Below are 15,975 nucleotides of genomic sequence, written 5' to 3'. Positions count from 1 at the left end.
AGCTCAGGGTGAATCTTCCTCAGCAAATAAATAAATTAAATAAATAAAACCTAGTAGAACCCAATTGTGCCTGACTGGTAAATGTAAACGATGGCTTGAATTAGGGTGATGGTAGTGAAGATGAGGAAAATTGTTAGAATTAAGAAACGTTTTAGAGGTAGAATTAGTAGAATTTATGTATTAAATAGGCCTGGGAAATGAGAGAAAAGGAAGAGTACCAGGTTTGGAGTTTCAAAATGTGGGAAGATGGTGGTGCATTTTATTGTTGGGGGGACTGACAATGAAGACAAGAAGATTTTTGGAGAGAAGTCATGAACTTGAGAGGCCTTCATGAAGCCCACAAGTAATGATCTCAATTAAAGGGCTTGCTACTCCATCTAGATATCAGAGGAGAGGTCTGAGATGGCATGCATTAGGAATTAGCCAGCACACATGGATGGACTTTTGAACCCAGGAATAGGTTAGTTCAAGGCTCTTTTCATACATATAGAGACGAGAAAGAGCCCAGGAATGAGCCATGGGAACTCAAGCATGTAGATTCTGGGTAGAGGAAGAAGAACCAGTAAAGGAGACTGTGAAGGAGCTGCCTGTGAGTTAGAAGGAAACCAGGAATGTAGTGAATGGAGGAATGAGTGGTCAATCATGTCGAAGGCATTACTCAGTGGGGAAATTCTGGGTGGCAGATTACCTGTAACTGATGTAGCTTGCAGGTAAAGTTTGCATCACATACTTCCATGGACAAAAAGGAATGAATAGAAGCAAAATTACACCAGTCCTACCCACCACCAACAATGGCGCTAAGGTTCATTTCTGTAGGGAGATCTTGGACATGGGAACAAATGAAATGAGCTTACTAACAGCTTTAATGAACTTGACTTGTTTTGAAATGTGCAAGTGCTTCTAAAGTATGTAGTACCTTATTGTACTGTATTACAGTATGTAGCACTTTATTGGCCTTTTCTGTCTTTTTTAAATTGAGGTATAATTGGCATAAAAAATTATATTATTTTCAGATACACAACATAATTATTCCATATTTGTATATATTATGAAATGACCATCACAATAAGTCTAGTTAGCATCTGCCACCATACATAGTTACAGAATTTTTTTCTTGTTTTGAGAACTTTTAAGATTTACTTTCTTAGCAAGTTTCAGATATGCAATACAGTATTATTAACTATAGTCTCCATGCTATATATATATAACTATATATCTATGTCATATATATATAACATATAACTATATATCCCCATGATATTTATTTTATAACTGAAAGTTTGTACCTTTTGACCACCTTCACCCATATCTGATTTATTGCACTTAGCACACTGCCTTCAAGCTCCATCCATACTGCTGCAAATGGCAAGCTTTCATTCTTTTTTCTGGTTGAATAGTATTTCATTGTATTGATATATAAATACCAAATTTTCTTTATCCATTCATCTATTGATGGACTCTTAGGTTTTTACAAATCTTGGTTGTTGTAAATAATGCTGCAATGAACATGAGGGAGCGTGTATAGTATCGAGTTGGTGTTTTCATTTTCTTTGGACAAATACACAGAAGTGGAATTGCTGGATCACATGATAGTTCTATTTTTAAATTTTTGAGGAACCTCCATACTGCTTCCCATAGTGGCTGCACCAATTTACCTTCCCATGAACAGTGAACAAGGGTTCCCTTCGCTCCATATCCTCGCTAGCATTTATGTCTTGTCTTTTTAAAATAGCCATTTTAACAGGTGCAAGGTGATATCTCATTGTGGTTTTGATTTACATTTCCCTGGTGATTAGTGGTGTGAGCATGTTTTCATGTACCTGTTGCCTATCTGTATGTCTTCTTTGGAAAGATGCCTATTCAGCGCCTCTGTCCATTTTCTAAATCAAATTGATTGTTTTTGTGCCATTGATTTATATGAGTTATTTATATATTTTAGATATTAACCCCTTATCAGATTTACAATTGCAAGTACTTTCTCCTATTCAGTAGGCTGCCTTTTCATTTCGTGTTTCTTTTGCTGTGCAGAAGCTTTGTAGTTTTATATAGCCCCATTTGCCTATTTTTCCTTTTATTGCTTTTGCTTTTGGTGTCAAATCCAAAAAGTTATTGCCAAAATCAATGTCGAAGAGCGTACCCCCTACATTTTCCTAGAGGAGTTCTAAGTTTCAAGTCTTTAATCCATCTTAAGTTAATTTTTGTGTGCAGTGTAAGACAGTGGTCTAGTTTCATTCTGTTACATGTGGCTGTCCAGTTTTCCCAACACCATTTATTGAAGAAACTATCATTTTCTCCATTGTATAGTCTTGGCTCCTTTTTCTATACTGGTTGACTATATATGCATGGTTTAATTTCGGGGCACTCTATTCTGTTTCTTTGTGTCTGTTTTTATGCCAATACCATCCTGTTTTGATGACTACAGCTTTGCAGTAAAGTTTGAAATCAGGGAACATGATGTCTCTGGCTTTGTGCTACTTTCTCAAGATGGCTTTGACTACTCAGGGTCTTTTGTGGTTTCACATGAATTTGAGTTGGTTGTTCTATTTCTGTGAAAAATACCCTTGGAATTTTGATAGAGATTGCATTTAATCTGTAGGTTGCTTTAATCAGTATGGAGAATTTTTTTTTCATTTATTTGTTCATTTTCGGATGTACATCATAATATATTTCGAATTCTGTGTAGATTACATCATGTTCACCATCCGAAAACTAATTATAGTCCATCCCCTCACATGTGAGCCCAATCACACCTTTTGACCTCCCTCCTCCCCCCTTCCCCTATGGTAAACACCAACCCAATCTCCAATGCTATGAGTTTGTTTGTCGTTGTTTTTATCTTCTACTTATGTGTGAGATCATATGGTATTTGACTTTCTCCCTCTGACTTATTTCACTCAGCATAATACCCTCAAGGTCCATCCATGTTGTCACAAATGGCCGGATTTCATCATTTCTTATGGCTGAGTAATAGTCCAATGTGTATAAATACCATATCTTCTTTATCCATTCATCCCTCGATGGGCACCTAGGTTGCTTCCAAGTCTTGGCTATTGTGGGTAATGCTGCAATGAACATAGGGGTGCAAGTATCTTTATGCCTTTGTGTTTTCAAGTTCTTTGGATAAATACCCAGCAGTGGGATAGCTGGATCATATGGTAGATCTATCCTTAATTTTCTGAGGATACTCCATACTGCTTTCCATAGTGGTTGCACCACTTTGCACTCCCACCAGCAGTGAACAAGGGTTCCCTTCTCTCCACATCCTCCAGCATTTCTTGTTTCCTGTCTTGTTAATTATAGCCAGTCTGACCAGAGTGAGATGATACCTCATTGTAGTGTTGATTTGCATTTCCCTGATAGCTAATGATGTTGAGCATCTTTTCATATGCCATTTGGCCATCCGTATATCTTCTTTGGAGAAATCTCTGTTTAGATCTTTTGCCGATTTTCTAATGGATTGTTGTTTTTGTTGTTGTTGTTGAGCTGTGTTAGTTCTTTGTATATTTTGGATATTAACCCCTTATCTGATATATTGTTTGCAAATATCTTCTCCCAATTTTTGGGTTGTCTTTTTGTTTTGTTGATGGTTTCCTTTGCTGTGCAGAAGCTTTTTAGTTAGATGTAGTCCCATTTGTTCATTTTTTTCTTTTCTTTCCCTTGCCCAGTCAGACATAGGACTTGAAAAAATGCTGCTCAGACTGATGTCAACGACCGTACTGCCTATGTTTTCTTCTAGAAGTTTCATGGTTTCGAGTCTTACATTCAAGTCTTTAATCCATTTTGAGTTGATTTTTGTGCATGGTGTAAGGGAATGGTCTACTTTCATTCTTTGGCATGTGGCTGTCCAGTTTTCCCAACACCGTTTATTGAGGACACTCTCCTTTCTCCATCATATGCTCTTGATTCCTTTGTCGAATATTAGCTGTCCATAAACGTGTGGGTTTACTTCTGCGCTCTCAATTCTGTTCCATTGATCTGTGTGTCTGTTTTTGTGCCAGTACCATGCTGTTTTGGTTACTACGGCTTTGTAGTATATTTTGAAATCAGGGAATGTGGTACCTCCTGCTTTGTTCTTTTTTCTCAGGAATCCTTTGGCTATTCATGGTCTTTTGTTGTTCCATGTAAATTTTAGGATTCTTTGTTCTATTTCTGTGAAAAATGTTGTTGGAACTTTGATAGAGATTGCATTGAATCCATAGATTGCTTTAGGAACTATGGACATTTTAATGATGTTAATTCTTCCAATCCAAGAGCACGGAATATCTTCCCATTTCTTTGTGTCTTCTTCAATTTCTTTCAACAATGTTTTATAGTTTTCAGTGTACAGATCTTTCACCTCTTTGGTTAAGTTTATTCCTAGGTATTTTATTCACTTTGTTGCAATTGTAAATGGGATTGTATTAATAATTTCTCTTTCTGCTACTTCGTTGTTAGTGTATAGAAATGCAACTGATTTTTGTACGTTGATTTTGTATCCTGCGACTTGACTGTATTCCTTTATTATTTCTAAAAGTTTTTTAGTGGAATATTTAGAGTTTTCTAGATATAAAATCATGTCATTTGCAAAGAGTGAAAGTCTCACTTCTTGTTTTCCAATGTGGATCCCTTTTATTTCTTTTTCTTGCCTGATTGCTCTGGTTGGGACTTCCAATACTATGTTAAATAAGAGTGGTGACAGTGGGCATCCTTGTCTGGTTCCTGTTCTTAGAGGGATAGCTTTCAGTTTTTCTCCATTGAGAATGATATTTGCTGTGGGTTTGTCAATATGGCCTTTATTTTGTTGAGGTATTTTCCTTCTATACCCATTTTATTTAGTGTTTTTATCATAAATGGATGCTGTATCTTGTCAAATGCTTTCCCTGCATCTATTGAGATGATCATGTGATTTTTATTCTTCATTTTGTTAATGTGGTGTATCACGTTGATAGATTTGCGGATGTTGAACCATCCCTGCATCCCAGGAATGAAACCCACTTGATCATGATGTATGATCTTTTTAATGTATTGTTGTATTCGATTTGCTAGTATTTTGTTGAGGACTGCAGCATCAATGTTCATCAGTGATATTGGCCTGTAATTTTCTCTTTTTGTGTTGTCCTTGTCTGCTTTTGCTATCAGGATAATGTTGGCTTTGTAGAATAAGTTAGGAAGCCTCCCCTCCTCTTCAATTTTTTGGAAGAGTTTGAGAAGGAGAGGTATTAAGTCTTCTTTGAATGTTTGGTAGAATTCACCAGGGAAGCCATCTGGTCCTGGACTTTTATTTTTTCGGAGGTTTTTTATTGCTTTTTCAATCTCCTTACTGGTGATCAGTCTATTCAAATTTTCTACTTCTTGGTCAAGATTTGGAAGGTGGTGTGTTTCTAAGAATTTATCCATTTCTGCTAGATTATCCTATTTGTTGATGTATAGCTTTTCATAGTATTCTCTTACTATCTTTTGTATTTCTGAGGTGATCTCCTGTTTCATTTCTGATTTTATTTATTTGAGGCCTCTCTCTTTTTTGCTTGGTGAGTCTAGCTAAGAGTTTCTCTATTTTGTTTATCTTTTCAAAGAACCAGCTCTTGGTTTCATTAATTTTTTCCATTGTTTTGTTATTCTCTATTTCATTTATTTCTGCTCTGATTTTTACTATTTCCTTCCTTCTGCTGATTTGGGGCTTTGTTTGTTCTTTTTCCAGTACCTTTAGATGTACTTTTAGTTTGTCTATTTGGGATTTTTCTTCTTTGTTGAGGTAGGCCTGAATAGCTATAAACTTCCCTCTTAGAACCGCTTTTGCTGTATCCCACAGATTTTGGCATGTCGTGTTTTCATTTTCATTTGTCTCCAGGAATTTTTTTTATTTCTTCTTTGATTTCTTCATTGACCCAATCATTGTTCAGTAGCATTTTGTTTAATCTCCACATTTTTGTGGCGTTTCCAGTTTTCTTCCTGTAGTTGATTTCTAGTTTCATACCTTTTTGGTCAGAACAGATGCATGGTGTTATTTCGATCTTCTTAAATTTGTTGAGACTTGTTTTGTGGCCTAATATGTGATCAATCCTGGAGAATGTTCAATGGGCATTTGAAAAGAATGTGTAGTCTGTGGTTTGTGGATGGAATGTTCTATGTATATCTACTAAGTCCATCTGGGCTAATGTGTCCTTTAAGGCGAGTGTTTCCTTATTGATCTTCTGTTTGGATGATCTATCCATTGGCGTAAGTGGAGTGTTAAAGACCCCTACTATTATTGTGTTACTGTCTATTTCTCCTTTTATGTCTGTTAATAATTGCTTTATATATTTAGGTGCTCCTATGTTGGGTGCATAGATATTTACAAGTGTTATATTTTCTTGTTGGATTGTTCCCTTTATCATTATGTAGTGCCCATCTTTATCTCTTGTTACAGTTTTTGTTTTAAAGTCTATTTTGTCTGATATAAGTATTGCTACTCCTGCTTTCTTTTCTTTGCCATTTGCATGGAATATCTTTTTCCATCCTTTCACTTTCAGTTTTTGAGTGTCTTTAGGTCTGAAGTGTGTCTCTTGTATGCAGCATATACATGGGTCTTGTTTTTTTATCCAGTTGGCCACCCTATGGCATTTGATTGGAGCATTTAATCCACTGACATTTAAAGTAGCTATTGATAAATATGTATTTATTGCCATTTTGTCACTCTTTTTTTCTGGGTGTTTTAGCAGTTCTTCTCTGTTTCTTTCTTTTTCTCTTGCTCTCTTCCCTTGTGGTTTGATGGCTATCCTTAGTAATATGTTTGATTTCTTTTGTCTTACTTTTTTTCTTGCTTGTTATAGGTTTCTGGTTTGTGGTTACCATGAGGATCCTATTTAATCTACTATGCATATAACAGTCTATATTGAGTAGATAGGCTCTTTAGCTTGACGTCTTTCTAAAAGCTCTACTTTTTCACTCCCCTCCTCCCACATTGTATGTTTTTCAAATCGTATATAGTCTCTTGTTTAGTGTGTGTCTATCCATTACCCTCTTATCATTGAAATAGGTGCTTTTAGTACATTTGTCTTTTAACCTTCATATTATCTTCACAGGTAGTTGATCTGCTGCCTTTACTTTATTTTTACTTTACAAGTGATTTTATTGCCTGATTTTTTGTTGTTGTTGTTGTTTTGTTTTGTTGACAATTTTTTTATCTCTATTTGTGGTCATTGTTTTCCCACTTAAATAAGTCCCTTCAGCATTTCTTGCACAACTGGTTTCTTGGTGATAAACTCCTTTAATTTTTGCTTGTCTGGGAAGTACTTTATCTCTCCTTCTATTCTGAATGACAACCTTGATGGATAGGGTATTCTTAGCTGAAGGTTTTTTCCTTTTAGCACTTTAAATATGTTGTGCCATTCTTTTCTCTCCTGTAGGGTCTCGACTGAGAAGTCTGCTGATAGACTCATGGGCTTCCCTTTATATGTCACTTGTGGCCTTTCTCTTGTTGCTTTTAGGATTCTCTCTTTGTCTTTAATTTTGGACATTTTAATTATAATATGTCTTGGTGTGGGCCTTTTTGGGCTTATCTTGTTTGGAGCTCTCTGTGCTTCCTGAACTTGGATGTCTGTTTCCTTCCTCAGGTGAGGAAAATCTTCCTCTATTATTTCTACAAATAAATTTTCTGCCTCTTTGCCTCTCTCTTCTCCTTCTGGGATACCTATAATCTGAATGTTAGTGTGCTTGATATTGTCCCAGAGCTCCCATAGACTGTTCTCATTATGTCTAATTATTTTTTCTCTTTTTTTTCTGCTTGGGTGATTTCCTCTAGTCTTTCCTCTAGCTCACTGATCCATTATTCTGCCTCCTCTACTGTGCAATTGAGTCCCTCTAGTGAATTTCTCATTTCAAGTATTGTATTCTTCATTTCTGATTTTTTTTATATCTTCCAGTTCTTTGCTGATGTGTTCACTGTGTTCATCCATTCTTCTCCCCATGTCTGTGAGCATCCTCATGATATGTTGTTTGAACCATTTGTCGAGTAGGTCACTTGTTTCTGTTTCATTTAGTCCTTTTTCTGGGGTTTTGTACTGGTCCCCTGCTTGGAAAGTATTCATTTGCATCCTCATTATGCCTCTTTCTCTGTGCTTATTTCTATGTATTAGGTGAGTCGGCTATGTCTCCTGATCTTGGAGAAGTGGCCTTGTGTATGAGATGCCTTATGAGGCCCAGCAGTGTGTTTCCCTCTCATCACAAGACCATAAAAACCAGGTGTGACCCCTTTGTGAGCTACTTGTGTCCTTCTGCTATGGCAGGGTTGCTCCCACTGCAGGTACCCAGGGAGTCTAATCTTTTCTTCTCGGTCAGCTCTTTGTAAATCCGGTTTGGGGAGCCCCAGCACCATTGGCTACAAAGTCTATCAGCACACTCCTATTGCAGTTTTCCTCTTAATTGGGTTGGTACCCAGTGTATCTGGTTGCTAGGTTCAGGGGCTTACAGTTTGCAATAGGCCTCTGGCCTACAAGGCTGTTGCCAGTTCTCTTAGGAGTGCAGCTGAGTGGGACTAACCCTTGGCATAGGGGCACTCAATTATTTCAGGCTTTGGAAGGTGGGGCTGATCCTTTTTATGGCTGTTTGTGAAGCACAGGTCTTCTGCCACTGATAAACCTCACCCTCCACAGGACCACATACACTGTCAACACAGTCCTAATCTGTGCACACTCCTAACCCCCTGGAGAGTACCCTGATGCTGCACTGCAGGGGCCCCCACTTCTCCACCAATGCTCCCCACAGTTCACCTGTTCCTCACACAGGCCCTGCCCCACAGAGGCAGACAGCCTTGCCTGCCTGTAGAGGATCAAGGCACCCAGTCAATGCTGAAAAGTAACCTGAGGGCTTGCTGTTAGGTGGGGTTGGTTCCTAGGGCAGGTTGCCTGCCCTGGCTGAACTGGATTAAATCTGTGCTCTAGTAGGCGTGGCAGACCCCTGGGCTAACAGGCCAAAGGATGAACCTCAGTGGTGCCCACTGGGGTCTGTGTCAGCACGCCTAGACCAGCGCAGAACAATGGCCCCCACCAAAGTCTCAATCTCCAGAGAGCTCCCTCCTCTCACCAAGATGCCCCCAGAGCCCACCAGGTGAGTCTCGTTTCACCAAAGAACTGTCAGCCTTCTCTCTGGTGATTTTAGGTTGCTGCAATGTGTGAGTTTGGGTGTGCGCCCTTCAAGACCCGGGTCTTTTCAGCTTTCCTTTTCTGGGGGTATCCTCGCTGCAGTTAATAGCTAGCAAAGCCAGACAGTAAGATCCCCGTCTCAGTTGGGCTGAGTCTGAAGGATGCTTATAGCAGTATTGCCCCCTGCTCTGGACCTCACTCCTCCAGGGAGGGCTGTGGACCTTAGGGTTGCTCCCGCCTGGCCAGCTGAGAAGGTCTGCTGCTCCCAGAGGTGGCTTTTTCCCTCTCCAGCAGGAATTTATGCCTCTTCTGCCTTAGTCAGGACTGTCCCTTGTTGTGGGGGTTCTTTTTATCCAGTTTTCAGTTTTCAATCTGGGGTAATTTTTCCAAAAATTGTTGTAACTTGGTTGTGTTCGTGGGAGGAGGTGAGTTCAACGTCTGCTCATGCCGCCATCTTGACAAAGTATGGACATTTTAACAATATTAATTCTTCTAATCCAAGAGCATGGAATATCTTTCCACTTATTTGTGTTTTCAATTCCTTTCATCAATGTCTTATAACTTTCAGTATACAGATCTTTCACCTTCTTGGTTAAATTATTCTAGGTATAGGTAATTTCTTCTTTTTGATACAATTATAAATGGGATTGTTTTCTTAATGTTTCTTTCTGATAGTTTGCTATTAGTGTATAGAAATGCAACAGATTTATATATATTGATTTGTATCCTACAACTTACTGAATTCATTTAGTAATTCTAACAGTTTTCTGGTGGAGTCTTTAGGGTTTTCTATATATAATATCATGTCGTCTACAAATAATGATAGTTTTAACTCTTTCTTTCCAATCTGAATAATTTTTATTTCTTTTTTTGCCTAGTTGCTCTGGGTAGGACCTCCAATACTATGTTGAATAAAAGTGGTGAGAGTGGGCATCCTTGTCTTGTTTCTGACCTTAGAGGAAAAGCTTTGAGCTTTCACTGCTAAGTATCATGTTAGCTGTGGGCTTGTCATATATGGTATTTATTACGTCAAGGTATGTTTTCTCTATACCCACTTTGTTGAGATTTTTTTAATAATAAATGAATGTTTAATTTTGTCAAATGATTTTTCTGCATCTATTGAGATGATCATATGATATTTATCTTTCATTTTGTTAATTTGATGTATCACATTGATTGATTTGCAGATGTTAAACCAACCTTGCATCCCTAAGACAAATACTTCTTGATTACGGTGTATGATCCTTTTAATGTATTGTTGAACTTTGTTAATATTTTGTTGAAGATTTTTGCATCTATGTTCATCAGGGATATTGGCCTATAATTTTATTTTCTTGTGATATCCTTTTCTGGTTTTGGTATCTGGGTAATGCTGACCTTGTAAAATGAGTTTGGAAGTGTTTCTTCTTCTTCTGTTTTTTGGAAGAGTTTGAGAAGGATTGGTATTAATTCTTTTTTTAATATTTGGTAGAATTCGCTAGTGAAATTGTCTGGTCTTGGACTTCTGTTTGTTGGGAGGTTTTTGACGACTAATTCGATCTTCTTACTTGTAATTAGTCATTCAGATTTTCTATTTCTTCATGATTTAGTCTCGGAAAGTTGCATTTTTCCAGGAAATTATCCATTACTTCTAGGTTATCCAATTAGATGACCTATAGGTGTTAGTAGTAGTTTTATGATTCTTTGTATTTCTGTAGTGTCAGTGGAATGTCTCCACTTTCACTTCTGATTTTATTATTTGAGTCCTCTCTTTCTTTTTCTCGGTGAGTCTAGTTAAAGGTCTGTCAATTCTGTTTATTTTTTCAGAGAACACACTCTTGGTTTCATTGATCTTTTCTATCTTCATTTTAGTATCTATTTCATTTATTTCCACTTTGATCTTTGTTTTCCCTTCCTTCTACTAACTTTGGGCTTTATTTATTTTTATTTTCTAGTTCCTTGAGGTGTAAAACTAAGTTGTTTGAGATTTTTCTTATTTCTTGAGGTAGACATTTATCACTGTAAACTTCCATCTTAGAATCGCTTTTGGTGCATTCTGAAAGTTTTAATATGTTGTATTTCCATTTTCATTTGTCTCAGATTTTTTTTGATTTGTCTTTAGATTTCTTCATTGACCCACTAGTTGTTCAGTAGAAAGTTGTTTAATCTCCACCTATTTTTGAATTTTCCAGTTTTCTTCTTGCATACCATACCATAGTAGTTGGAAAATATGATTGATATGATTTAAATCTTCTTAAATTTGTTAAGACTTGTTTTGTGGACTAACATATGATCTATCTCGGAGAATGTTCCATGTTCACATGAGAAGAATGAGTATTTTGTTACTTTTGGATAGAATGTTCTATATGTATCTGTGAAGTCATTTGGTCTAACATGCCATTTAAGGCTGATGTTTCTTTATTGATTTTCTATCAATGACATACCCATTAATGTGAATGGGTTATTAAAATCTTCTACTATTATTGCATTGCAGTGTATTACTCCCTCTAGATCTGTTAATATTTGCTTTACATATTTAGGTGCTCATATTGGTAGTTTTTAAGAACAAAATTTTCTAATCTCTTGGGCACTCTTGCAGTGTTTCTTTTGTTAAAACAAACAAACCTATCTTAGTCTTCTAGTCCCACTGAAATAGAATAGCCCCATTCCTTCCAGTTTCTCTCTTATGACTAAAAATGTTAGACAAAACACAACAAGCAAGCAGAGAAAGAGGTTAAATGGTGAAGAAAAGAGAGACTTTGGAACTTGAGGAACAACATGAATGTGAATCCCTAGGTTTCCATATCACATCCATATATCCTGGACAGGAAACTGGAACCTTCAACCTAAACTGCCAATAGGCACAGAAAAATGGGCTCCAAGAAAAGCCTGCTCCCCCATCTGAAGGACTTGGAAAGGGTGGCTTGATAACAGAAAACCTTTTTGGCAATGTCCACTGTACTTCAGCCAAAAACCAACAGAAAAATCCCAACCTCCCCCATGGTTTTAGCTGTGCTGAGTAGAAAATTGAACTTCCCCACTCCCCTGACAAAGCAGGGCCCTGGATTCCACCATCAGTGTGTCACTGGGGCTGAACAAGGAGCTGATCTTTCCACCCTGGTCTGGCTGAAACAGGCAGTGCTCTGATTCCCCAGCCAGGGCAGTATCGTCAATAGTGTGATAGCCAGCTGAGTGTCTACACTCACTCAGAAGCGAAAATACTTAATGAGGCTGTATGAGGCACTAGGCTTCACCCACTTCCCATGTTAGCAAACCTGGTGGGGAGCTGAGCTTTTGCCCCAATCCTGCAACAACAAAGTGATGTGTGTTGTACTAGCCACCACCTTCCTAGTGGCAGCAGGACTCAGAGAGAAGTTGTTCTTATAATTCATTTAGAGCCAATGAGGTGCTAGGTGGTGCTCTGTATTCATCAGTAAGTTGTCCACAGGGTGAAGGAGGGAGCTGAACTTCCACACAGCCACCTGCAACAAGACAGTGGGTGTCAGTTCTCCATTCTGCTGGAGGGATATTGGCAAGAACCAGCGGGAAGCTGAACATACATGCCCACTGAATTTCAGACTGCACGTCAATAAGGTATTGCCTGCTAAAACAAGAATATTAAATAGAATAAGGATTCTCTTAACATAACATCCAATATGTCCAAATCACTTATCTAACAAGGACTAGTATCTAGAATATATAAAGAACTCTCAGAACCCAACCAATCAAAAATCACCAATACATTGAAAATTCACTCATCTTACCAAGAACCAGAAAAGTTACAACACAAGTGAGAGAAGATAATCAACTGATACCAGCACAGAGATGAATCAGATGATGAACTATGACAAGGATTTTAAAGCAGGCATAACAAAAAAGCTTCAACAAGAAGCAAAGTTTTGTATGCTTCCAAACCTAAGTTGCTATTAATTCAAATTGCATTATTAGGAATTTAGGATGTTAATTATGATCTCCAGGACAGCCACTAAGGAAATAAATAAAAAGTATACAGAAAAGGAAATGTGAAAGGAATTTAAATGGTAAACTAGAAAAAAATCAAATAAACAAAAAGAAGGGCAGTAATGGAGGAAAAAAAAAGGTATACGACAAATAGGAAACAAATATCAAATGACAGAAGTAGGTCCTACATTAAGGTTCTCCAGAGAAACAGAACCAGCAGGAGCTATATATATATATATTTAAAGAAATTTATTATAAGGAATTGTCTCATACAATTATGGAGGCTGAGAAATCCTAAGGTCTGCAGTTCGCAAGCTGGAGACCAAAGAGAGATAGTGATGTAAGTTCCAGTCTGAAAGAAAGCAGGCTTGAGACTCAAGGAGAGTCAGTGTTTCAGTTGGAGTCTAAAGGCAGGAAAAGACTGATGTCTTCTTTTCAAGGATTTTTTTTTTTTTTTTTTTAGCAAAACTTACTATCTTGTCTGAGTAATGGTAAGTCTTGCTGAAGGCTACGTAAAATTCAAAGTTGAGGCACCTCTAACTGGGATTTTTTTTAAAAAGTCACGCAACGTCTTAAGAATATAGCAACATTTCCCCAAACACCTTCCACTGACATCTATACAGAGGAAGAATACGAAAATTCTTTTTCCCCAGCTTATCTTCTATGTTCTCCAAAATATACTTTTATTTTGAGCTTAGCTAATGCAAATCAGCAATTCACTGATGAAAAACCCACAAAAAATACACTCATAAAATACCGCATTGACTTAGTTTGAATTGTTTCGACTCCATCATCTCCCATCGTGATTGAGTCTATTAAAAGTTGTCCCAGCCTGACCTCTTACAAAGACAGCAATTAGTATGGAAGCAACTCCCTGTGACAATTCATGTCTTTACACATTTCTGAGAAGTGTCATTTTCTCAGGCAAGAAAAAGGTATCCTGTCATCTAACATGAACTTCCTATCTGAAATGTGATTTCACAGCCTTTCTTTTCAAATCTGCTAATAGTAGCCGATCCCCATGCACATTACTGAATGCTTTAATTACAGATGGATGGTGAAAGGACATGATTTTCTTGTTTCCTTTTCCCAGAACGATTGATACAGTAAAACGTCCTGAAATAAGTATGTGTCTGCAGGGTTACTGCAGGTTAATTTTTATCGATACGAAAGTTACTTGGATTTGCTTTGATTTCCAATAACTTCGTTTAGGTAAATACCTGGAGGTAAGCACTGGCAGACACAGGCATAGTCTATATGGCAGTTAGTGCAGTGAGCAAAGTTGTCTGCCAGTGAACTCTAACAGCCACCACTACCTGCCCCAACTCTGGCTCTAATCTGTACTGAAATCATGCTTTATAGTAAACAGAGTTCAATCCTATAATTGTGAGGTTTTTTTTTTTTTTTTTTTTTTGCTGAGGAAGATTTGGCCTGAGCTAACATCCACTGCCAATCTTCCTCTTTTTACATTTGAGCTGTGGCCACAGCATGTCCACTGGAAGACGAGTGGTGTAGATCCGCATCAGGGAACTGAACCAGGGCCACTGAAGCAGAGCACACTGAACTTAACCACTAGGCCACTGGGGCTGATACTGTGCTAATTTTTAATCTTATATTTAACATAGAACTCTAATCTGTACAAATGAAATACACAGACTGAACATGGGAATATCTGTACAAGAGAGAGCAATAAACTAGCTAGAAAAGCGTGAGTTTTGCTGCTATGGGTCCTTTTGTCATTATGATACCAACTAGAATGCCCAGAAGCCCCTTAGTTTGCAAGCTGGTGTTGATCAAAGGAGTGAATATAGCCGGTTGCCTCCATATTCCATCCAGCTGCCTTCCTTGTCAATTCTCTCTATGAGAGGTGGGTACCAAGTGTGGTAGCATCTTTGGTCTTTCGAACTAATTAGAAAGCGATCTAATCTGACTTGAGATGGAAAAATCAAGAGGATATGTTAAAGAATGGTCAGTTTAGGCAGAAATAGTTTAAATGAATAAGTCAAAGACACAAAGCTAGTAGTATATGTGGAAAAATTTCAAAAACCAATTTGCTTGCCTCTTAACATTGTTTTCTTCTCAATTATGCCTGATCTTGGTTGATAATATCTTGTTAATTTCTCATGTTGTTATTTATTTTTAATTTTTATTTTTTTATTGAGTTCATAATAGTTTACAACATTGTTAACTATTAATTGTTAGATTTCAATTGTACATTATTACTTGTCTGTCACCATATATGTGCTCCCCTTCACCCACTGTGCCTACCCCCCAGCCCCCTTCCCCCAGTAACTACTGAACTATTCTCTTTGCCCATGTATATGTTTATCTTCCATGTATTAGTGAAATCATCTGGTGTTTGTCTTTCTCTGTCTGGCTTATTCTGCTTAACATAATACCCACCAGGTCCATCCATGTTGTTGCGGATGGGACAATTTTGTATTTTTATGGCTAAGTAGTATTCCATTGTGTATATATACCACACTTTCTTTATCCAATCATCATTCAATGGGCACTTGAGTTGCTTCCACACCTTAGCTGTTGTGAATAATGCTGCAATGAACATAGGCATGCATAAGTCGCTTTGAATTATTTATTTGAAGTTTTTTTGATAGAGACCCAGTAGTGAGACAGCTGAGTTGAAAGGTATTTCTATTTTCAGTTTTTTGAGAACTCTCCATACTGTTTTCCATAATGGGTGGCACTTGTTTGCATTCCTACCAGCAGTGTATTAGGGTTCCCTTTTCTCCACAATTTCTCTAACACTTGTTATTTTTTGTCTTTGTGATTATAGCCATTTAAACGGGAATAAGGTGATATCGTAGTATAGTTTTGACTTGCGTTTCCTTGATGATTAGTGATGTTGCACATCTTTTCATATGCCTATGGCCCATCTCTATATCTTCTTTGGAGAAAGGTCTGTTCACATCCTCGGCTT

The sequence above is a fragment of the Equus przewalskii genome, chromosome 14 (assembly GCF_037783145.1).
Source record: "Equus przewalskii isolate Varuska chromosome 14, EquPr2, whole genome shotgun sequence".
Lineage (NCBI taxonomy): Eukaryota > Metazoa > Chordata > Mammalia > Perissodactyla > Equidae > Equus > Equus przewalskii.
The sequence above is the reverse complement of the archived record's forward strand: the minus strand, read 5'-3'. Positions refer to the sequence as shown.